At 43.2% G+C, this 25,593-nt stretch overlaps 1 protein-coding gene and 1 pseudogene across 2 annotated transcripts in view; one reads left to right on the top strand and one right to left on the bottom strand.

Moving 5' to 3' along the window:
• The window catches only part of Ppp2r5e (protein phosphatase 2 regulatory subunit B'epsilon), a 143,385-nt gene that overhangs the window by 100,040 nt on the left and 17,752 nt on the right, over positions 1-25,593 (bottom strand). The gene's annotated exons all lie outside the window — the stretch shown is intronic.
• LOC129667627 (mitogen-activated protein kinase 3-like) lies at positions 5,801-13,248 on the top strand (annotated as a pseudogene).

Genomic DNA, 25,593 nt, shown 5'->3' with positions numbered 1-25,593 from the left:
TTTAGAGAAGAAACTGTTTGTTTGCACTCACAGCTCCACTGGGATAAGAATCTGACATGGTGGGGAGGCCTGACAGCAAATGGCAAGCATGGCAGCAGGAGGAGGAACCTGAGATCTCAGATCTCCAAAGGCAAGCTTGATGTGGGATGAACCAGAGAAACGCTCAAAGCCCAATTCCCACACCCCGCTGCCTCCATCCTACCTTTCCTCAGTGTCACCAATGGGGGACTAAGGATTAAACACCTGAGCCTGTGGAGAACATTTCTCATTCAAATGGTTACAACTGTCTTACCAGATTAGTAATTATTAGCCTGGTAAGACTTAACAGGCCATCACCGTGAGTACTTAGTTAGGACACATTGAATAATGACTTATCTGGTCCATCATACAGCTCAGCTCACACTCTGCCTTGTTGTTCTCCTAGACAGGGAACTCTTGGATATGAAGCAGGACTTCTAAATCATGGATCTATTTTGAGAACAACTGTGGTGCTCTGTTCTTTGTGTGTATTGTTTTGGGGAAAAAGTAAGAGAATTAAGACAGAATGTTTCTTCCCTATCGTTTGAGGAAAGTATTCATGTTCAACATTTTTGAGAATGGTTTACGTGTGTACATTTCTCCAGTTACCCAGTTGCCTTCTCATCCTTCCTGGCTTCCAAGCAGACAAGAATCCACATAACTGCTGACTACTGTCAGCACACAGAATGCCACGGGAGTTTGCAGATTTCTTTCTTTCTCTCCTCCCCCCATCCTCCTGTACAGGGTTTCTCTGTGTAGGCCTGGCTGTTCTGGACTCACTTTGTATACCAGGCTGGCCTCGAACTCACAGAGATCCATCTGCCTCTGCCTCCCTGAGTGCTGGGATTAAAGGCCTGCACCACCATGCCACCATGCTAACTTAGTTTGCTGATTTCTGCCTGTGTAGCATCTTCAGCAAGATCCCAGCCCCTCTGAGTCAAATTAGTTCAGTGATAAGCTGGGACTGGATCTCAACAAGAAAACATCATTTTGGGGGGTAAAATTTACAGTCCTACCTCATTTCATTCCTAATTCTTCTCTGTTCTTGTCTTAAACTGTATTCCTAGTTACTTTGGTGGAGATTCATCTTCCTGTTGAGGAAATTAATCTCCACTTCTGTCTGCCTCTGCTTCCCCAAGTGGTGGGATTATAGGTATGCGCCACCATGCCTGCCTTAGTAAAGATTTATTTTAAAACATTTCTGTGTCTGTTATGCTGGCTTTCTTGGTTTTCTCTCTGTGTATTTTTACCAGATAACAGCTTTGGAGTGTCCTCTGCTGGCCTCAGGGAGATGCCCCTTTTCTGTATCCTTAATAGCATCCTCAGTATTTCTTTTTTTTTTTTAGACAGGGTTTCTCTGTGTAGCCTTGGTTCTTGTAGACCAGGTTGTCCGCAAACTCAGAGATTTTGCCTGTCTCTTCCTCTCTGAGTGCTGGAATTACAGGTGTGCACCACAGCTCCCAGCTTATTTCTTTCTTTTTTTTTTAAACAAATAAACACCACAACAAAGCTCCCAAATACAGGTTATCACAATGTAGCCCAGGCTGGGCTTAAACTCATTATCTTCCTGTGTCAGCTTCCCTAGTGCTGGATTGTTGGCATACACCATCACACATAAAGTACTGGGAGCTGGACATGGTGGTACCAAATCTGTAATCCTAGCATTTGAGAGGGTGATTTAAAAAGATGATGACTTTATGTCAGCCTGGGGTGCACAGTGAAGCTTTGTCTCAGAAACAGTAACAGCAACATTTTCTTTCCAAGCTTTGGATCCAACCCCTTCCCCACAATGTGTGTGTTTGTGTGTGTGTGTGCATGTGCGCCTGTGCAAGTACATATACATGTGAGCATGGAAAAGTCTGAGGCCAACCCTGGCTATCATTTTGCAGGACCATCTTGTTTTTGAGACAGGGTCTATCACTGGCCTGGAGCTTGTGCAGCAGGCGAGGTTTGGCGGCCAGTGAACTCCAGGGGTCTGCCAGTCTCAGCCCTACCATACATCATGCCTCGCACTTTAAGTGGATTCTCGGTAAAATCCTGCTCCTCGTACTTGCAGAGCAAGCATTTTACTGACAGAGTTACCTCCTCAGCCTCAGCCTCCTCTCCCCACCTGCCACACAGGTGCAAACAGAGGCCCCTTCTTAGCTGCCGAGATCATTTCAGTACTTCAAGCATCGTGGTCTATTTTCTTTAAGCTCTCTGCCTCTGTAGAGGTGGGAATGTCTATAAGTGCATGTGTCCATGGTCTCCAAAGCAATTCTAAATATATTTAATTTATTTCATTATTATATATCTATTATAGAAACATAAAAGCATACTTTACAGTGCCAGGGTCAACTCCAGAGCCTTGCACGTTAGACAAGCACTGTACCAATAAGCTACATCACAGCCCCATCATTATCGTTTTTATTTATTATTACCTTATTTAATTGGGACAGTGTTCACATGCCATAGAGTCATTCATTTAAGGTATATAATTCTTTAGTTATTCTTCAATGTTCAGAGTGTATAACCATCATCATGGTCCAAATTTAGGATATTTTTATCACCTCAAAATGAAATTGTTGCCCTGGCTTAGTGCAGACATTTACATAGCTGTATAAGGCCCTGGTGTTGTAGAGAAGAAAGAGAGAGTGAGAGATTGATTGATTGATTACCCATTCCTGGCCTTAGGCAGCTAGTCTACTTTCTGCATCCTTAGGTTTATGTGTGCTGCACATTTTCTATAAAATGTCACCATCTTTATATGACTTGTAAACATTTTTCTGCAGACTGTAGGACTGCAGTGACTGGGTTTGCATCTTGGCTTTCCTCTTGCACATTTCACTTACCATCTGTAATTTCACTCATCTTTGCCTGTAGTTCGTAAGGTGGGAGGTGAGAGTGGTGTGTGTGGTGGATAAACGAGTAAACATGGAGGGATGTTCAGGGCTACTCTGGCCCTCCTAAGGGCTCCATAATTCTTCGCTACTGCTAGACTAGGACCTGCCATTTCTAATTGACTCATTTCCTGGTCTTCCATGTTGGTGTTTATTCTGTCTGTGTTGTTTCTAATTAACCTTAAGTACATATATAACAATTATTCAAACCAGTTCTACTGTAGTCTTAAATCTTGAGTTTAGAATAGTCATTATAGAACTCTGTTCTGTCACAATGACTTAAGCTGGAGAAAAAAAGCTGTAGCATTTTGGCAGTATAATTATGTGTCCTCATTTGGCACCCCAGTGTATTTATTTGTATGGAGATGATGCTCTCATCTGATTTAGTTTAAGTCAAAGTAAATCTAGGCCATTTGTTTTTGAAACCCATGTTTGATTTTCATTAAAATGAGTGTATTTCCTCAAAAGTTGCTTTTGAGAGTAATTTCAAAACAAAGCATATTTTTTCTTTCAGACTGTTTTCCATGATCAAAGATGTCTGATATGTTCTTTAAGAAAAATTCATGGTATCCAAAACATTCCCATCATCATCACCTTCAAAATGGCCGAGGTTTCATTGGAATGATTGATAGGGACTTCAGAGAAACTGTTGAAAACAGCAATGCATTTAAAAAAATAAAGCACTATAAGAACTAATCATGTCTAGATTAAGCCATGTGAGGCACTGCATCATGCCAGACAAAAAACTGCAGCCACTAACCTCGGAACCAGAAAGCTGAGATTAACACAACTCTACTCAATAGCCTCTGAAGAACAAGTGTAAATGGTGTTTATTCTCTCTCCGTCATGGTTTCCACATCTGTAACTGGAGGCAACTGGCCTAGGATACCTGTGGAGCTCGTCCAGAGGGAGAGCTGCTTGGTTCACTTTCTCATGATGACAAGAAAGCAGCTGAGTGGCATATGCCTGGAATCCAAGCTATTTTGGAAGGCTTACGTGAGCTAGTGTGAGTTTAGGCGAGCTTGTGGAACGGAATGAGACCCTGTCTCAAGGGGGTGGGGTGGGGTGGGGAATACAAACACAATAGTGGTAGAGTACCTGCCTAGAATGTGCAAGACCCTAGGTGCTGTCCCCAGGTCTAGAGAGAGGCACACACATACATCCAGCCAAGCAGGCAGGCAGGCCAAATTGTTTTAATTTGTGCTTTTCCTGTACTCTTTTTAGGAATGCAAGATTTAGAAAAGCTCAGCTCAAAGGTTCTAACAGGGAGGCCTGGGAAATAGTTCAACAAGTAAAGACGCCTGCTGCCAACATGGTAGAAGGAAAGAACTGATACCCACAGTTGTCCTCTAACTTTCACCTAAGCACCACAGCATACACACGTTAACACACAAAATATAAATAAAATGTTTGTTTTTTAAAGTAAGGTTCTAACTGAAGACTTTATATCAAAATCTTTAGCACAATTCATAAGACAGCATTCAATTAATAGCATTTTTATATCAATGAGTCTTAAAAACTACTTGTAGTTTTAAAGATTTATTTTTTAAATTATATGCCAGTTATGAGTATGGGCATGAAATACAGGTGTCTGAAGCTGGAGTTCCAGACAGTTATGATCCACCTGAAAACTAAACTTAGGTCTTCAGGATGATAGCAATCTCAATCACTGAGCCATCTGTCTAGCCCCTCCCAACACTCCTTGTAACAGAGTCAGGTATGACAGCAAACACCTACAATGCCACCCTGGTCTACAGACTCCAGGATAACCAAAACCACATAGAGAAACTCAAGAAAAAAAAAAAAAAAAAAAAAAAAAAACAAACAAAAAAAAAGAATGGCTTACAAAGCCAGTTCCAGGCCAGCTTGGGATACATAGAACCTGTTTCAAAAAAAAAAAAAAACAGAAAAGAAAAGAAGCACAACAAATAACACAAATAATCCAGGTATGGCGGCACAGACCTGTCATCCCAGCACTTTTAAGATAGACAGGGTGTCAGAAGTTCAAGGTCAAACCTGGTTATGCTGCTAATAGTCAGTAAGAATAAGCTATAGGAGACCCTGAGAGAGATGGCTTAGAAGTTAAGTGCACTACTCTTCCAGTGGTCCTGAGTTCAATTCCCAGCAAACACATGGTAGCTCACAACCACCTATAATGAAATCTGGTGCCCTCTTCTGGTGTGCAGGTGTACATGCAAACACAACATTGAATGCATAATAAATAAATCTTTAAAAAAAAAGAATAGCCTTGCACTGTGGGGCACTTTCATACCAGCACTAGAGACAAAGGCAGAAGGATCGATCACTCTACAGAGTGAGTTCAATAACAGCAGAATCTGTGGAGAGACCTCGTCTCAAAAACAAGACAAAAGGGAAAAGAGTCGTGTGTACCTGTAGTCCTAAACAGTCAGTAGGCTGAGGGAAGCAGATTATTGGAACTCACAAGTTCAAGACCTGCCAGAGCAGCTTGTGAGACCTCCACCTCAAACACAAAAAAACAGCAGAGGGTCAGCACATGCTAGCTACAATGCAAAATCCATCAATGCTGGGTATTAGCGGTAAAGTAGGGTAAATGCATGAGGGTAGCCCAATGCACGAACAGACAATAAACCAAGAACCATTCAATAAATACCTACAAGAACCGCACAGGAAACCTGGCAATATTTAAACTACCACACACACAGTAATGTTTACAGGAAGGCATCAGCTAAACTAGATATAGAAAGCCTTTCAGGAAGCCCACCTCTTGAGCAAAGCCCCACAGAGACAGACGAGGGAGTTCCTTGTTGGGAGAAATGAACAGAGCAAAGGCATTGAAGCCATCAAGAACACAGGGTGTGGGGCAGCAATCTAGGGATAGGCCAGCTGGTCCATGCAGGATAAAAAACAAAACAAAACAAAACATGGGGGTACATCCAAATCCATGTCTGGCCTGTGGCTCCCAGCCAAAGATTCTGGCCTGCACAGCCCCAGGTAAGATCCACTGAATGAGAACCACTGGGGAGTACAGATGAAGAGCAACTGAGATGAATTACCCAGGAGATTATTATTCACACACCACAGCCATTTACCAACAACTGTTCCAGGCCAAGGAAGTGGCATAGGAACATGGTAAGGGCAAAAGCAGGAAATTTTAATCACATGTGAACATTGCAGGAAGCCACTGCTAATGCTTCCTACTAATACCCCTCCCCAAGGCGCTTTAGTGTGTTGCATATTATAATGAAATTAGTATCTGAACATCATAAATAACTTGTCTCCTGTTGAGTGGAATGAAATGATGAGAATTACATAAGGGCCTTGAAAGCCCTTCTTTAAGAGGTCCAAGTGGCAGAATCTGAGGCAACCATTTGGGAAAATCCCAACCAACTCAAGCAGCATCCTCCCAACACCCTAAATACGCTTTGCTAAGAAAGGCCTGCTTTGAGGAGCAAGGCCAAAACAAAACAAGCTCTTTGAAGTTCTGATTAAGCATGCAGTTCCAAGATCACTTCAGAGTCCCCTGAGCCCCAGATCTGAATACCTCAGTTCATTACTCAGAAATGAGGTCTTTTGGAAAGGCTTCAAAAATAACTCACCATACTACTTCCAAATGAAGACTCTACAACAGGTAGACTGTTCCCAGCACACCACCTGAGCAGACTCCTGCACACAACCCACACACACTGTACAGAGCCACCTTCAAAGTTCTGATCTCCCTAAACAGCCCTTAGCTTTTCTGCCCAAAAGTTTTCCTTGGCACTAACTTCAAAAATCCTCCATCCTGAAAGTCCATCAAGTAACGAGAACTATTTACTTACTATGTAAGGTGTGTGTGTGTTTTCTTACTGTTGATTCTAACACATCATTGTTACTTAAGCACCCTTGAATAACTCATGCCTTCAGCATTCAGCAAATCCCCAATGCAAGGTTACCTGAATGAACAAGTGATACCAGACTCTTCACATAAATGTGTCTAATGTCAGAGGTCAGGAAGCTGGAGGCTATTAAGAACTAAAGTAATCAAGAAATACCTCAGAGGAAAACAAAATCCGGGGCCATGAAATCTTGGGGCCATGAAATCTTACAATGTTACCAAGCTCATCTCATCACCCAACAAAGTTTTTAAAGACGCCAAAAAGGGCTTACAGTTCTAAAAGACATTTAAAATTAATAATGACTGCTTGAACATGAGGAATGACACGCACACAACTATTATGAAAATATACACACAATAATGAATAAATTGTAATACATATAAAGCTGGGTAACAATAACTTGATTGTACATGGAGTGATCTTCTTTTCCTCAACTCTCTAACCCCTTTTCCACAACTCAAGCCACCACTCAAGGAAGCTGTGTTCTTGGAGTCGGCCCATCTCCAGCCACTGATAAATCTGGAGACTCTTCTCTGACCAGTCAGCTCCGTAAGGCCGCTGTGTTCGCTGCACATTGCTGTAAGGCGGTCTTTGGGAACTGAAAACCAACACTCTAGACCAAATGCCTGTCCATTAACTTGACAGTGGTCATAGGGAAATTCACGCCCTGCCTTGGGTGGCGCTTCTGACTACCTTACACCTGTACATGCCATCTGTACGTGCCAGAAACCCTGCCATGAACCAAGGGTAAGGTGGGGCAGAAGAAAACAGCACTAACAAATTATAAAACACATACAATTCCAACACTCAGGGACTGGGAAAGGCAAATGGAGTTCAAGGATAAGAGACTGACTCAAAACTTTAAAAGATGAGAAGTACTGTAACATGAAAAAATATACCTTTAGAGTCTAAAACAGGAAACTTTGTAAACATTGTATAAAAAGCTAGCAGAAGTAAAGGAAGAAAACAAAAAAAAAGAAAAAAAAGCCCTCAAGAGATAGCGGCAGGCGGATCTCTGAGTTCAACGCCAGCGTGGCCTACAGTGCTAGTTCCAGGACGGCCAGGACTACACAGAGAAACCCTGTCTCTTAAAAAAAAATTAAAAAAAAAAAAAAAAAAAAAACCAAAGAGAGGAAGGCAGGAATATACATGTATGTACCTATACACGAATGCAAGCATTGCTGGGTGAGTGAGACGGCTGCGCAGGCAAAAGCACTTGTTGCTCTAAGTTCATTCCCTGGACCTCACACCAGAATACCTATACTCACACACATCTATCACCAAGCAGGTACTCCATACCAGGCCCCACACAGCTCAATAAACAGTACAACCAAGGAGGGAATTACTACTTGAAGAGGGTTACAAGGGCCAAGGAATAAGCAAGGCATTCTTGTGGAGGATGCATGCACAGTCAGGAAGTTACAGGCTTGACTGTCTCAAACTGGGTACAGTCAGCATGAGAAAGCTGAGTCAGGGAGTGACATGCTGAAGAAATGCAGGTACACATGGTGATGCACACCTACAATCCCAGCACACAGAAGGTTGAGACAGGATGATCGGAAGTTTAAAGCCAGCCTGGGCCACACAACAGGACCCTGTGCTGAAAAAGGAGGGGGGACGGGGAGGGAGGTAGAGAAATGGGGAGGAGAGGGAAGGAAGGGAAAGGAGAAAGGGAAAAAGGAGGAGATAGAAAGGGTCTGCTTGTGGCAAAGTTTTAAATAACAAAAAGTGTTTCAAATTCATCCTTTATGGACAGGAAATGGGTGGATGTTTGTAAAGAAGGAAGTGAGATAATCACTTAGGTTTTGGGAGAAATTATCTTTTTATGTAATTTTTTTTTTTTAACAGAGGAGAGCCTGGTGTGGCAGAGTAACCTGCAGAGAGTGTGACCTGTCTGCTGTCAACAGTACCCTCATCATAGGATAACCAGAATAACCGAGACAAAACCCAGGTATCTGAGTTTCTCTCCTGTTAGATATAACAGTGCATTGGAGACAGAAGCCACAGCAGCAGGAGCTTGAGGGAGCTGCTCATATTGCCACCACACTCAGAGGGCAAAAAGCAATGACTGCTCAGCTAGTTTTCTCCTTTTTGCACAGTCCCATACTCCTGCCCAGAGAATGGCACCACCATGTTTTTGGTAGATCTTTCTACCTCAACTAATCTAAAGCAGTCTATCCTGGCTTGCACCCAGGTGATTCCAGATCCTAGCAAGCTGACAGTCAGCACTAACCGTCAGGCTCCAGCTCAGAGTCACCATAAGGTTAGTGCAGCACTCAGCCTTCATCACAGACACTTCCTAGGCTGCCAGCACAGATTACAGAAAAACCCATAGCCAACCAAAGCATCCAAAATGAGTAAGCTCTGAGTGCTCAAGGAACACTGTGGAAGGCGGGAGAGGAAGACTCTAAAGAACCAGAGGATGGGGAAATGTGCATCATACATGTCCAGCACAGACCTCTTCTGGCCGTGACAGAGTCACTGTACTCATGAATTCACTACAGCTGTGTCTATCTGCACAAGTTCTGCACAAGACTGGGTCCACCAACATTCCAGCATGGATGGCAGATGAGTCCATGAGGCCCATGCCTCCCTATGGGACTATTTACAATTAACAGTTGTTAAATGCAGCCACTGGTAAGTTGGTTGCCTTTACCCTACAACCTCCCAGCCATGCTCTGGCAAGAAAATCAATTAAACTCAGTAGTCACACACGGAAATAAGACATGAAAGTAGGAGGGATACCTGATGAAAAGGGTTCCAGCAGAAAATAGTAGAGGATGAAGAGGGGAATGGGTGTAAAAACAACTAAAATTCCTTATAAAAATATATGACACTGTCCAAAATTAATAAATAAAAACGCACTAACAATGACCTTAGTTATTCTGATTCTTAGCCAGCATTGCGCAAACATTAGAAATGCAAAAACAGTGAGAAAAAAAATATAGTCATCAAAATAAAAAGTAAAAACTAAAAAGCCCAAAATGGGCAGCTGCTAAATGGAAAAAAATATTTACTCTGACTAGGGACCTGTAGCCAAACAAAAAAGGAATCCTGACCCCTTGATAATAAACTCAATAACCCACAAACACAGACTATCAGAACAGCCATTTTTTTCAAGACACCCAGGTGACACAGGTAACCAAGAAACACATGAGAAGTCGCTCAGCATCCTCGGGGATTGGCAGTTATCCCAAGAGTCCCCCAGAGTTCCAAGTCTGGGTATTTACTCTCCAAAATCGAGACTATATACACAAAAGCGTGGATAGTAATGTTCCTAACACAATTCCTCAAGATAGCCAAGGAGCAGAAACAAACCAAATGCTCAGCAACCGTTACTAAATGAAGAAAATGTGCTATAATGAAATATTACTCAACCATAAAAAGGAATGAAAACTGGTACAGGAAGAAACCTTGAATTTACAGTGCTAAATGAAATAAGTCAATCACAAAAAAAATCTTATTTTGCATTAGTAAGCTTATTTCACATGCAAAACAGGCAAATGCATGACAGTAAATTAGTGGTGGCTACATTCTGGGATGGTGTGATGTAGATGGCAGAATGAGGCTATAGATTTTAGAAGACATGAAAATGCCTTCAAATTGTGTAATTCTGATGTATAACCCTGTGAATACTTTGAACAGAGAACAATGTGCTTGAAATGGAAGCATTGTATATTAATAAAGTTATAATTAAAGAATGTTAAAATAAGCAGGAAAAAAAAAAAAAAAAGAGGCAGGAGGCCTGTAAGATGGCCCAACCAGTACAGGTGCTTGACGCTAAGCCTAATAATCTGAGTTAAAGTCCCAGGACCTAAAAAGTGAAAGAAGAAAACCATCTCCCACAAGATGTCTTCTGGCACACAAACACGCACACGCGCGCGCGCACACACACACACACACACGCACACATACAAGCAAGCACACATGCATACATGCACACCACTGCACATAAAAGGTTGAGTATTTTAGACACTGGATGCTAGAGGATGAGAAAAGGGCAGAAGGAGTGGCCGGAAGGAAACACACTGCCCGCAGCAGAACAGGACTATCAACATTCACCATCACTTCCTGTTTCGAGTCACTCACTGCAGGCTGGGGAGGAAACACCTCAGCAGCTCAGACTAGCAAGCAGCAGGAATTGCAAGGCTACCTACCACAGGCTTTCAGAAACCCCCCAATACATGACAAAGAAGCAAGGAGCTCCTGTTTCCCCTCCACACTCTTTGGGGCATCCAACTATCGTCCATTAGCAGTCAGCTGGTTACCTGCAATCCTTTCAAAAGCCACAGAACATCCTGAGTGAGGTATCCCAGAAGCAAAAAGACACACAGGGTATATACTCAATCATAAGTGGATATTAGACACATAATATAGGATAAATCTACTAAAATCTGTACACCTAAAGAAACTAATCAAGAAGGAGGACTCTGGCTAAGATACTCAATCCCCATCCAGAAAGGCAAAGGGTATGGACATCAGAAGAAGGAGAAAACAGGGAAGAAGTCAGGAGCCTGCCACAGAGGGCCTCTGAAAGGCTCTACCCTGCAGGGTATCAAAGCAGATGCTGAGACTTATGGCCAACCTTTGGGCAGAGTGCAGGGAATCTTATGAAAGAAGTGGGAAATAGTAACACCTGGAGAGGACAGGCGCTCCACAAGGAGAGCAACAGAACCAAAAAATCTGGGCACAGGGGTCTTTCCTGAGACTGATACTCCAACCAAGGACCATGCATGGAGATAACCTAGAACCCCTGCACAGATGTAGCCCATGGCAGTTCAGTGTCTAAGTGGGTTATATGGTAATGGGAACAGGGGCTGTTTCTGACATGAACTAATTGGCCTGCTCTTTGATCACCTCCCCCTGAGGGGGAGCAGCCTTACCCGGCCACAGAGGAAGACAATGCAGCCACTCCTGATGAGACCTGATAGACTAGGATCAGAAGGAAGGAGAGGAAGACCTCCCCTATCAGTGGACTTGGGGAGGGGCATGTATGGAGAGGGAGGAAGGGGTTGGGAGGGGAGGAGGGAGGGAGCTACATGGGGGATACAAAGTGAATAGAGTGTAATTAATAAAATAAAATAAAATAAAATAAAATAACATAAAATAAAATAAAGCCACAGAACAAACCAAAGCACCTCCGGCTGGGACAATCAGCTTTACTGCACACACCAGGCCTCAAAATAAAAAGCTACTAACCTGAGAATCTAAGGGGTTCTGTTTCACCACAGAGCACCACTAAAGCCTCTTGAATGATAGGATTACAAACATGTGCCACCTACCACACTAGACAACGGAAGTAAAAATCTAACTGTACGCCAAGGTGACTGTTCTGTAAGTACTGAATTCTGTACAATCTTAAGACAGGTACTAATCAAAAGAAGGGCCCAGGGGGTGGGGAGCCCCAGGGAGCTGCTGCGATCTGCTCAGGAGTTCCAGGTTGAGGTGGAAGTGGTGAAGTGGCAGCCATTTGGCGTGGGCCCAAACTACATACAGCTGCAGTACATCAGCAAGGGCGCATATGGCACGGTCACCTCTGCTTATGACCACATGCGCGACTAGAGTGGCCATCGAGAAGACCAGCCCCTTTGAGCATCAAAACCGCAGCCAGAGCACACTGAGGGAGATCTGGATCTTGCTGCAGTTCCACCATGAGATGTCACAGGTATCTGAGACATCCTCAGAGCACCCACCCTGAAAGCCATGAGGGATGTTTACATTGTTTAGCATCTCATGGAGACAGACCCATACAAGCTGCTTAAGCGCCAGCAGCTGAGCAATGAGCACATCTCCTCTACCAGATCCTCCCGGCGTCACGCACATATGCTCAGACAACGTGCTCCACCAGGATCTGAAGCCCTCCAACCTGCTCATCAACACCACCTGCAACCTTAAGAGCTGTGATTTTGGCCTGGCCAGATTGCTAACCCTGAGCATGAGCACAATGTCTCTCTGACCAATATGTGGCCACATACTGGTCACATATGCTTAACTGCAAGGACTACACCAAATCCACTGACATCTGGTCTGTGGACTGCATTCCTGCTGAAATGCTCTCTAACCAGCCCATCTAACCAGCCCATCTTCCCCAGCAAGCACTACCTGGACCAGGTCAACCACATTCTAGGTGTCCTGGGTTCCCCATCCCAGGAAGACCGAAACTCCCTACAATCTCTGCCCTCTAAAACCAAGCAAGGTGGCTTGGGCCAAGCTTTTTCCCTAATCTGACTCCAAAGCACTTGACCTGCTAAACTAGACATTAAACTTCAACTCCAACAGGCACATCACAGTACTACGACCCAACAGATGAGCCAGTGGCTAAGGAGCCCTTCACCTTTGACTCAGAGCTACATGATCTCCCCAAGGAGTGGCTGAAGGAGGTGATCTTCCAAAAGACACCTGGCTTCCAGGAGCACCAGAGGCCCCCTAACAAGGATAGCCACCCCTGTCTCCTGGGACCTGGTCCTACTCCAACCCTGGGGCCTGAGTGGTGAGATGGTCCCATAGAAGATTTCTGCTGCTCTGCCTTTACCTACTCCTGCTAGCCCCAGCTCTGGGAGACCATTCTGGAATGGAAGGACTGTGACTGCCCTGAGATCTATGCTAAGGAGGGGTAGAGAGCACTGGAGTAGGGAATCAGGCTAAGCTCTGCCCTACTCATCTTGTTGGAACCCCACCCCATTTTTCCTGAAGGAACATTCCTACGTCTCAAGGGCTAGTTTCCCTGAAGAGCCAGGCCCAGGCCAAATCCTTCTCCCTCTCAAAGCTGCCATGTGTAATGCCCTTGCTGCTTCTATGTGTGGGTGACTGTAAGTGGAGATAGGGCCCATAGAGATCTACCTCCCTGCGCCTGTGTCTAATATATAAATACAGAGATGAGTATATGGGGAAAAAAGGAGGGCCCAAAAATATATGAAATAACCTTTTGTGCATATATATGTATATATATATACATACACACACACACACACACACACACAAATATTCCAAAATCCAAGGAAGGAGCATATTGGAACTCCAAAAGAATCTTAAATCAGAAACACTTCTAGCCCCGAGCATTCTGAATAAAGGATATTAGATCTGCACTATATTAGGAAAATCAGAAATCTCTGAATTTTCTAAATAAAAACAAGTCTTCAAAGACACAGCAGGATTACTGTGGCATGTATGACTCTTGTGCCGCGGGGCACTAGAGTGGCTCAGTATAAAAAGCATCCAATTTAACACGGAGAACTCCATGCTCCCACTGCTCTAGAGCACTCATCTTTGCAGAGTCCTAACTGGAGTAGCTCCTGGTTGTTCTTGGAGTCCAGGGTAACTAACGACCTGGCCCAAGCCTGCAAGCTCACAACTCAGTCTTTCTCACTGCAGCCCCTTAGACACACCAGGGTTTTCTTCCCCTTAAGAGTTCTTGACTTCTGTTACCAAGGGTGGTAGTTTGAATGAAAAGAGCATCCCCAGACCCTCAGGTATTTGAACACTTGGCCAGTTGTTGGTACTATTTGGGGACGTTATAGAACCTTTATGAGCTGGAGCCTGGAGAAGTAACACCCCAGGGAATGAGCTTTAGAGTTAATAGCCTTGTCCCATTTCGAGTTTGTTCTCTGTTCTGTTTGTGGTTACAACCATGATCTGTCAGCTTCCTACTAAAACCACCTGCTGCCACGCCTCCTACCATTCCTGACTCCCTCTGGAACCATAAGGCAAAGTCTCCCATAGGTCACTTTTGGCTATAGTGTTTCATTGCAGCAACAGAGGTGACTGACACAACAGGTCTACGTTTCTCCCACCTTGCCCCACTGATGTTCCTACCAGCTACAGTCCTTGTAAATGCTGAGAAGCATCTTGCCTCTGTCTGGTGCCATTCACAGTGCCACCCTCCATACTCCTCTAGGGCAGTGGTTCTCAATCTGTTCGTCATGACCCCTTCGGAGAGGGGGGTCGTACAATATTTTACAGGAGTCACCTAAGACCATCAGAAAACATAGATATTTACATTATAATTTGTAATAGTAGCAACGTTACAGTTATGAAGTAGCAGAAAATAATTTTATGGTTGGGGTCACCACAACATGAGGAATTGTATTAAAGGGTCGCAGCATTAGAGTGGCTGAGAGCCACTGCTCTAGGGCTGAAGAGTCACCTAGGACTGAGCTCTGTGCTGCCTGCCCACTGAAGTCCTTGTGGAGTCGTCACTTTCCTAATTGTTGAGAAAACATGCCTCTCTAAACATCAGGTACCCTGCATCTATGTGCCTGTGGGCAGTGGGACTTTCACACCAACTGCCTGAGCTTCAGAAACCCCAGAGCACTGGCAGTACCAAGAACACCCAGCCAGGGAGCTTTTCCCAGACAGCACGCTGGCTTCTGCTTTCTCACACCACTGTTCTCACCCACTATACTCAAGCAGAATGGTACTGCTCTGGTCACATGACTCAGGAGGCTGAGGAGTCCACGATGACTCTTCTGTATGGCTTCTATGCTGGCTTCAACCACATCATCAACTGCACACACACCACAATTTCCCCATCGTGAGGTGGATGACTACAGCAAAGACTCAGTGAAGCACCAAGTCAATCCATGTGAAGACTTTTCCACATCTGCCTTCACATGGATCCTGCAACCAAACAGTCTGAACTGTGCTAATAGGGTCAAGAGTAAGTAGCTATGTACTATCTGGAGCCCATGGCACCTTCCAGGCAGAACTTGACCACAAGGCAAGATCTTTATACATCCAAGAAAGCTCTGATGGGACTACAGTGTCCTGTTTCACCACGCCACATGTCTTCCTCTTCCTATGGCCATTGACACACTGAGATCCACTACAATACCCAGGTATATCAGGGCTGCAACCACTAAGTGACAAAGAGGCTAATGTCCAGCCTACAGCTTCAACCCCTATCTCTCCCAAGATCCCAACACATGTTCATTAGCCACTCTGGATCCATCTGCCCCCTGCCACCACCTGTCAATTAGCCGACTGGTCTTAGTCACTGTCTATGTGAACTACAAGTGCAGGAGCAAAGTGTCAAGGATCCAGCTAAGAGGTGCCTGCTGGTGGGACAGGAGGTACAGCCCTGAACCCAGAGCTTCAGCCTCAATCTGGACATGAATTTATGACAGCCAACCCTGTACCTGTGATCGCTGTACAGCAGCATCCTGCCTGACACCGTTCTAAAAGCTGCTTAATCTTGGATACCAAAGTCCAGGGGCTTGTCTCCACTGCTCTGGTATGTGGAAGCTTACTAAGATCTATCAAATGTCTGTCTCAGAGCTTTGATCCGGTTTGTGGTCATCCATGACTGAGCCCTTCCTATAGGCCAGAGGTGCTGGCACTGTATTATGATAGTAGTTATTATGTTCCTTGCAGACCCTTTTGCAAATATCCTTCACTTAACCCTTATGACCACTCCACAGTAGAAGCCTTCTCAACACTCCCCTTTTTACTTCCAGATACAAAGAAGAGATAATGAACTTCTCTACCAGCACTAAATTGTAATGGCAAAAACCAGATTACAACCTAGCTTGTCTGCCCTCAAAAGTGCACTGGGTCGGTAGCGCTCCCGTCATAAGGAATCAAGAGAGCTGTCGGTTCCTATTGCTCTTATCAGCAAGTGTTGAACACCCTCCTGCTTTTCTCCTCAGCCTTCCACCCCAAACAGCCTTGGGACAACACAACAGGTGTGCACCCATGCACTCCCCACAGACAAGAGCCCTCCACAGACAGAGCTACCAGAATGGCAAGAAGGAAGCAAGCCAGGCCAGCAAAACTCCATGTCTCAGCTCTGTGAAAGTTACACTTCAGATCTGAATGTGGCTCTAATCAAGACAATTTAATATGCACCTTCGCATTTGCATATACTAACTAGAGAAATGTAATACAACAATCAGCAACGTTTCCGAATCAAAGGTTAGAAGAATAAATTCCTCTGGCTCTTTACAGATTATCTTTCCAATTCTGAGGCAAATAACCCTTCTACTGCCTTACACAGATACTACCTAAAATCTATCTTTAGATGATCCCACTGTGAACTGAGAACAGTTCTGCTACAGTGCTTCACATGGCTCATTACGTTTCAGTTTTATCGAACACATTTAACTTTAAAATTCAAATAAAGTTCCCCATCGCTAAGGAAAAGAGACATCCAAGGGGCCTACTGGCCAGCTACTCTAGTCAGTGAGCTCCACTTTCCGTGACAGATCCTGCTTCAAAAATTATGGAAAGCAATTAAGGACGGCATCCTGTCATCAGCCACACACATGCACAAAATGTCAAACTGACCAAATACGGTGATATGCCTATAATCTCAACATTGGGGAGGATGAGGCAAAAAGACTGCTTTGATTCAAGGCAAGGCTAGCCTGACTACTTAGTGAATGCAAGACTAGCCTGAGAAACACAGCATGACCTTGTCTCAAAAAAAAAAAAAAGATACAAATAAATGCCTTCATTTTTAATATTCTGTGATTCAGATATGTCACAAGATAAGATGTCCTTCTTCCTGCTCATTCTCACCCTCTCTTGTTGTTCCAAATGAGTCTGGCTATATATTATAAACATATGTCCGCAAGTGGTGATTGCCTAGGGACTAACAATTCAGACTTTAAACCTGACAGGCAGTGATAGGAAAACCATTTGAGAAACAAATTACACTTGAAAGCCAGCAGTGTTTGCCTAAGTTAGCTAAAGCCCAGAGGAAGTCTTGCCCGGTGTGACCGAGGCGAGTTGGCACACAGATGAGAAAAAGTGACTTAGACTCTAGTAGGAATTTCACAAGTGCAAGGAGGCATTATTGCAAGTCTGACTTCAGAGCATCTGCCCATGAGCCAACCTCTCCAAAACACAACACATGCATAGCCACGCACTCAGATCAGCTAGAGGCATACAATGATTGCATGCCCAAATCTATGAAGATAAATATTTATGAAGAAAAGTTAACAAATTAAAATATTGCTTCACACTGTCTTCTGGGCATGATATGGCTGTTGAACTCCTGAACTGCAGCTGTTATCTGCACAAGACGGAGCCCATCAACATTCCTTCATAGATGGAGAAGAGGCCAGTTTCATTCCCTGCTTGGATTCATGCCATTACAGTGCAGAGTTCCCCTACAAAAAGGAGTCCTTTTCTACCTTTGAATTTCCAAAGCCCTTGTAGCTTGCTTTGGTCCAAAGACAATGCCATGCATGATGCATGCAAAAACCTTCAAAGTGTTTAAGCATGTGTACAACCATATCATGCTGCAGACAGTCTAGCTAGTGGGAAAGACCAGGCTAAGCAAATGGACAAGGTGACACTCGGGGCCCAGGAATGCCTGCAGTCACAGCTGACCAAGTTAGCCACCCATCAGATACGTGGGTGGGCCCTTCACCTGCCTGCTGACTGACACTGCAAGAGGCAGTCCTGAGGAAACAAAACACCACAGCTGGGCCCAGCCCCAACAGCCAAAGGACCTGACCAGCAAAAGGAATAGCTGCCATTCTAAACTGAGTTTTGAGGAGTTTGTTAAGCAAGAACTCACCTAAAAACTCAACCTAATGCAAATCACTATGCACCAAATACCTACATGTAATAGCAAAGTGAGCTGTCACAGCAACAGTGTTGGTGAAGCAATGAGAGATGCTAAAGAGCAGAAGGCACAAATAATTGCTCAGCTTACTTAAGAGATGCAGAGTTGAGTATTTCATGAAGAAAATCATGAACAGAAGTACCAAGAAGCAAGGAGAATCAAATTTTTCATACCAAAAGAGTTTAATTTTTTAATGCCCACACACCATTTCTGAAAATAACTAAGTACTTTGCCCTCCCAGTGAACACCGAATGCCTCTCAGATGGGCATGGTGGCAAAAGCCTGTAATCCTAGTACTCAGGAGGCAGAACAAGGTAGATCTCTGGCAGTTCAAGGCCAGATTGGTCTGCAGGGCAAGTTCCAGTGAGATTCTATCTCAAAATAATAACAAAAATAATAAATAGATAATGCTTCTCTAACTTTATTATCGAGGTGGATAATCAACTAAACTCATGGAAAAGGAAGCGATTATAACAAACAGGCTTCACGCTGCACTTAGTTGACACACACAAATGAGTGGATAGATTAGATAGACAGGCATTAAAGATAAACATACATACCTCAACAACAGAAATAAGCATTATAAGCATTATCAGCCGGGCGTGGTGACACAAGCCTTTGATCCCAGCAGAGGCAGCGAGATCACTGTGAGTTCAAGGACAGCCTTGAACTCTACAAAGTGAACATAGGACAGCCAAGGTTACACAGAAAAACCCTGTCTCAAAAAAACAAAAAAGACCCTAGCCTATCAGGTCTCATCAGGTCTGGTTGCATTGTCTTTCTCTGGGAAAAACAGAAGCATTATCTGTGTGTGCCTATGCATGTACACGTGTATATGTGGGAGGAGGGGGGCTGGAAGGATGCTGAGCACTGGAGTCCTTGCCTAGTAGGCTAGGCATGGACTGGGTTTGAGCTCCAGCACCACAGACAAAACATATGTTCAGTCTTCCAAGCCATCATTATAAACTAAGTAGGCTCCTTCTATATAAAGCTGCTTGGCCACCACTTACATGGATTGCATCACGAAAATTACCAAGGACCTCTTAGGCCCTACTCTGTCTAAAGCACAACATCCTCTGCTAACTACAACAAAAAGCTGGCTGCCATCAATTTCCAAGTTCTACAACTACCCAATGCTTTGTGCTGAGTTTAAAGCAGTACTGGAAAGGTTTTGTTTCTAAAACAGCTCATCCAGTATCACCAAGGAGAAGCTAAAAAGGAAGCATAACTATTTAATACTGGGAGAAAATTGCTTTTTTTGGAACTGAACAGGAATTGTTTGGATGGTTAAATGAAAGTAGCCATCAAAGGTTAGAAACTAGCTTATGGCTGACGTGTGAGAATGAGTGTGCGGGAAGAAGAAAATCCCTAGAGCCAGATTCTGACGGTGCTGCTTCTAAAGATACACTCTCCAAAGAAAGGCCACTCACAGACACACCCATCACCTTCAGGTGCAGAGGACAAGGACAGTCTGATCATATGAAACTATGGTCAGAAAAATGAAAAGCTCTGAAAATGAATTCCATAGCTAAAGTAAAATCTCCCTAAATGCTGTACAAGCTTTTAAAAATATGACCAAATAAATGTGTCTCTGTTACTCAAAAGAAACAGAGAACCAGCTGGGCATGGTAGCTTGCACCTATACACGGTGGCCACACACAGAACGGTGAGACAGTACTGGGTGTGTTCAAGATCCATCTGGTCTACAGAGTGGTGAATTCCAAGATAGTCTGGGACAGAGCAAGAACCTCTCTCAAAGGGGAAATGGGGACTGGAGAGTGGCTCAATGATTAAAAGCACTAACTGTTCTACAAGAGGACCTGGGATCAGTTCCCAGCACGTACAGCCACAACTGTCTATAACTCGAGTTCCAGCAGGATCTGACACCCTCTTACAGACTCTTCAGGTACTGCATGCACATTTTACACAAGACACATGCAAACAAAACATCCATACACATAAAATTAAAAATAAATAAATTTCAAAGGAAAAAAAATTAAGCAAACAAAAAAATTTGAAACTCCATCAAATCCTTCTACTTCTTACCCTAATGCAAACAAATAATAATGGCACAAATTACTGAAAACTCTTCCTGTATATTAAAAAGTGTAATACTTATAGAACAGCAGGACACAGGAGACGGAGGAGTTATATTCCTATAACTGCAAATTCAAAATTTTTTTTTAATTGCACTCGCTTAAATCTAAAATTAAAAGCAGCTTTTAAAACTTCCTGAGCTGGGGCTCGAGAGATGGCTCAGTGGTTCAGAGCACTGTCTGCTCTTCCAAAGGACCCAGCTTCAATTCCCAGCAACCACAACTGTCTGATCTGACACCTTCACATTAATGCACATAAAATAAAATAAAATAAATTACTGAAGGAAAAAAAAAAAAAAAAACTTCCTGAGCTGAGATTAAGAGCACTGGCTGCACTGGCTGCTCTTGCAGAAGACCTGAATTCAATTCCCAGCACCCACATGCTGGCTCACAACCATCTGCAATACAACAGTAGTTCCAGTAGAGCCAATGCTCTCTTCTGACCTCACCAGGTGCACATGTGTGCATATAAAGATGTATAGCCAAATACTTACTCATAAGAAATTTAACAACTCTAGAAAACATAAACAAATATCTTGAGCACATATCAAAAAAGAGTAAAGAGACTGAGTATCTATCTGGGGAGGAAAAAAAAAAAAAAAAGGAAGAAACTACACACAAAACCAGAATAGAAATCCTTTAGAGGCCCATCTTTCATGGTTCATCCGGGAAGCCAGAATAGAAGAAGGGAATCCAGGCTCCATGGAGGCACTCATTATTAACCCTCACAAGAGACAGAGACAGGTGGATCTCTGGAGTTCTAGGACAGTCTGGTCTATATAGACAGTTCCAAGACAGCCAGAGCTACACAGAGAGACCATGTCTCAAAAGAGGGGGAAGAGAGAGAAGAAAACAGAATACCACTCTCCCTCAGGATCCTCTTCCAGTCACACATGGCCCAACACTAACCCAAGAGACCACCTGATGCTCATGCCCTCCCACCCTGTGTCCCATCCCCATTCTCCTGTAGCACATTTCAAGAAAAGGAGCTAAAATGTTCCAGGTTATTCCCAGCAGCAATTCTGTGAAACAGCAAATCTCTGCCCAGCTCAGCTGAGCCACAAATGTGACAAGAAATGGAACTGGTTTTATTGACAAGGCAGCAATGAGGTTACTTTAAGGCTTATATTCTGTATCTGCTCCTCAGGGTAATCAAATAAATGTTAGCCAATAAAGACCCCACAAATCTTGACATATGTACATTGCCACACTCATCCATTCAGTAAATGTTTATCCCATATCTCCCACATGCCAGGCGTCATCAGCCTCAGACACAGGTGAAGAGATGGATAACAAAACCAGAAAAGGAAACTTCCACCCAGGACTTTGCACAGCGCTTAGCAATGTTTGAGAACCAGAGGCCTTTCAAAGACTGTGCTCTGCCAAAACACTAACTCTCAGGCTAACCAGAGCAGATCATGACCATAAACCTCCTTGTCTTTAAAGTGACACTTAAGATGTGCCTACAGCAGGCACTGTGAAAGCACTACAAAATGAACAAATATAAACAGATATTATAGTAAGAATCAACACTGATTCACACACAGGAGAAACTGCTTTCCTGCCTCAGCAAGAACTGGGCAGGGAACCTTCCCAGACCGGAAATACACTGGAAAAGTGGCTTTGACCCTGACCTCAAGGACAGAGCCATGACAACTGTCCATTACCAAGCTTCTACCAGCTGTCATTTCATGAGCCCTGTAAGGTACATGTTCTTACCACGTCACAGACAGGCTAACAGCCTCTGACGTCATTTATCCAAAGAGAAAAGACAAAGGTGAATGCTTTCTCTCAGTTTGACAGGAACTGAAGACAGGTCCAGGAAAAATATATGTTATAAATCTCATTACAAGTGGACACTGTAATAACTATAACTTCTCAGAGGGAAGAAAGAAAAATATCTAAGTACTGGACTAAATGCAGGTTTCAACCTTAATCAAAATTACAACATGCTTCAAAACCTAGTTCCTCATAAAAATAGCTGTAAGTAAACATTCACAGATGATGAAAAAGTTAACACATGAAACATATATTCTAGGCCACCTGCTGCAAAGATACTTTTGCACAACTCCTAAACTTTTTTTTAAGATGCTTCAGTGTTCCTACTTAACACGAAGTGTTAGGATAATAGCTATTTCCTTTCAGTCCAGGTAGCTCCCATGAACCACTTAACTATAATTGGTAACCATTGACAGTGGTCCCTGACATTTCACAATGATGATAACCAGTGTCATGACATACATCCAATTTCCCAATCTCCACCCACTCCAACTTGCCACTCCAGCTGGAGAAGACAGGTGAACACAATGCTTTAACATCTGTCATAATACAGCAAGCTCACACTTGGCTAGACTGCTCCCAAGGTTCAGTAACATACTAATTTTGACAGCTTCCAAATGTTACCCAAAAATTCCTTTTAACTGCTTTGTAAAGTTCACTAAGTAAATGTTATATAGTGACTTACCATTTTACTTGATGTAGTCAATACGACTAGATTTTTAAAAGCAAATACCCACATTTCTAAACACAGCACACAAAAAGATATTATTCATAAAATCCAACTAAGACCCAGGTCATAAGATTAAGTAATAAACAGTATCTATAAATAAATGGTAACAAAACAATGACAGCTAATATTTATATGTAACATTTATTATATATAAATATAGTACTTAGATATGACATTTACCAGTATTTCTAGTGTGAGCTCTACTAATAATAGCCCTCATAACTAACCATACTTGGAGGAAAGTTATTAACCATTAATCTCCAAATGAGTCAGACAAAATTTCATGACTAGCCCACCAAGAGAAAGACAAATAACTGCTCAGTATTACTCTCACATTTATGAACAGAAAAGAGTATCAAATATTCTGTCATGGAGAAATTACTTTCTGGGGGAAAAAAGCATATAAGCAACTTTGCAAGAAAATAGGCAGAAGGAAGGGAAGGGACTATACATTAACACAAATGGAAAAAAATAATCGTTAACTAAAACTTTGAAGAATACGTTAACCAAATCCAGAAGGATATAGCTGCATGGATAAAACTCTCGCTGTGAAAGCCAGCCAACCTAACTTAATCCCTGGGAAGAACATAAAAAGCCAGATGTGGTAGGGTCTATCCTGTAACTCAGCACTCCTACAGGGAGACAGGCAGAGGCAGAGCCAGCAGCAACATTAAGAGACTCTGCTTCAACAAGAAAAAGGAGAATTGCCTCCCAAGCTGTCCTCTGAAGTGCACATGCTCACTACGGCAGCCGGCACCATGCCCACTCACACACTTGCTCTACGCATGCCATGTAAAGTACATAAACTCTGAAGATTACTTTAATATCAAGAATAGATTCGCACCCACGGGTATCCAGTCTGGCTAACCATGAAAATGACTAAAATGTTTGAAAATCTACTAGCCATCTAGGCACAAAAGCACTCATTTATTCACTCACTGTCAAAATCTCCAAATCCTGAGGCCTTTTATTTACCTGGTTAGCCTCTTCGAAAGGTCAGAGCCTGAAATTATTTCAGAAGATCTCTTCTCCTGGGGTAAAATGTCAAAATTCTAGTTCCACTTCCAGCAGGAAAGTACTTACACAGAACAGTCTAGATGACTGTGTAACACAAAGAAAAAAATCTTTGGGAGGGGCAGAGAAACAGGGTCTCACTATGTATCCTTAGATAGCCTGGAACTCTCTATATAGACCAGGATAGCCCAGAATTCACAAGGATCTGTCTACCTCTACTTCCCAAGAGCTGAGATTAAAGGCATGCGGCACCCAGCTATGACAGGAAGATTTTAAATTAGTAAGTGACAAGATGAATTCAGTTAACTTTTTTCAATCTGTTATATGTTTGAAATCTTTCAATTATTTATTTATAATCTGCACAATAATCTTAAGAGAACAAATGTTTACCACCTTGCTTAGCTGTGGCTTACTCTTGCTTAAGGTCTTACTGAATGAACTTCTATGGATGCTGTGCTAGTTTTATGTCACCTTGACACAAGAGTCATCTGGGGGAACCTCAATTGAGAAAATGTCTCCATGGGAATGGGCTGTAGCTGAGCACTAGTGGTACACACCTTTAATCCCAGCACTCAGGAGGCAGAGGCAGGCAGATCTCTGTGAGCTGGATGCCAGCCTGATCTACAAAGTGAGTTCCAGAACAGCCACGGCTACACAGAGAAACCCTGTCTTGAACCGCCACCACTCCTCCCAAAAATTAAAAAAAACAAAAACAAAACACCAGGCTATAAGCAAAGCATAAGGCATTTTCTTAATGATTGATAGAGCCCAGACCATTATGAGTGGTGCCATCCCTGAACTGGTAGTCCTGGGTTCTATAACTAAGTAGAGTGTGCCAGACAGTAGTGGCGCATGCCTTTAATACCAGGACTTCGGAGGCAGGGGCAGGCAGATCGCTGTGAGTTCAAGGCCAGCCTGGTCTACAAAGAGAGTTCTAGGACAGCCATAGCTACACAGATAAACCCTGTGTGGAAAAACCAAATGGGGGGGGGGGGGGGGAGCACACTGAGCAAGCCATGGAAGCAAGCCAGTAAGCAGCACCCTCCATGGCCTCTGTATCACCTCCTGCCTCCAGGTTTCTGCCCTGATTGAGTCCCTTTCTCCTCAACTTGGTTTTTGGTCATGGTGTTTCACTGCAGCAAGAAAAACTCTAAAACAGATGTCAACAGAAATTCTAGTTCTTAAAACAAAAAGCAAGTCTAGTTCTAACCCACTAAACCTTTACTTTCCCAATTTTCACCATTCTATCATGTCCTTCATTCCAAGAAGCGGCTCATCAAACAGTGGACTAACGCACAGGAAGGCAGTGTGGTGGCTCTTATCTACAGTTTCAGCACTTAGGAAGCCAAGAATGAACCTGAGGACAGCCCAGAGCAAGATCCTTTCTCAAAAACAGAAGCAAAACTACAAAAACAAGCACATAAAACCTAACAGCATATACTATAATGACTTGATAGCTAGCATCTGGTAGCATCAACACAGCATAAAATTAAAACTATAGATTGGATTAAATTTTAAAGAGGCATTATTTGTTTTTATGTTCAGACTGAAAACTACAATATTTTTAAAAAGCAGTCATTAACTGATTTGCTTTCAAAGAAACCTCAATACCATAAAAAAATTACAAATACAATGCTATCATAACTTTTTA

Source organism: Psammomys obesus, unplaced genomic scaffold (assembly GCF_907164565.1).
Source record: "Psammomys obesus unplaced genomic scaffold, mPsaObe1.curated_primary_1811, whole genome shotgun sequence".
NCBI lineage: Eukaryota > Metazoa > Chordata > Mammalia > Rodentia > Muridae > Psammomys > Psammomys obesus.
Note: the sequence above shows the minus strand (reverse complement) of the source record. Positions and strands in the feature narration are given on the sequence as shown.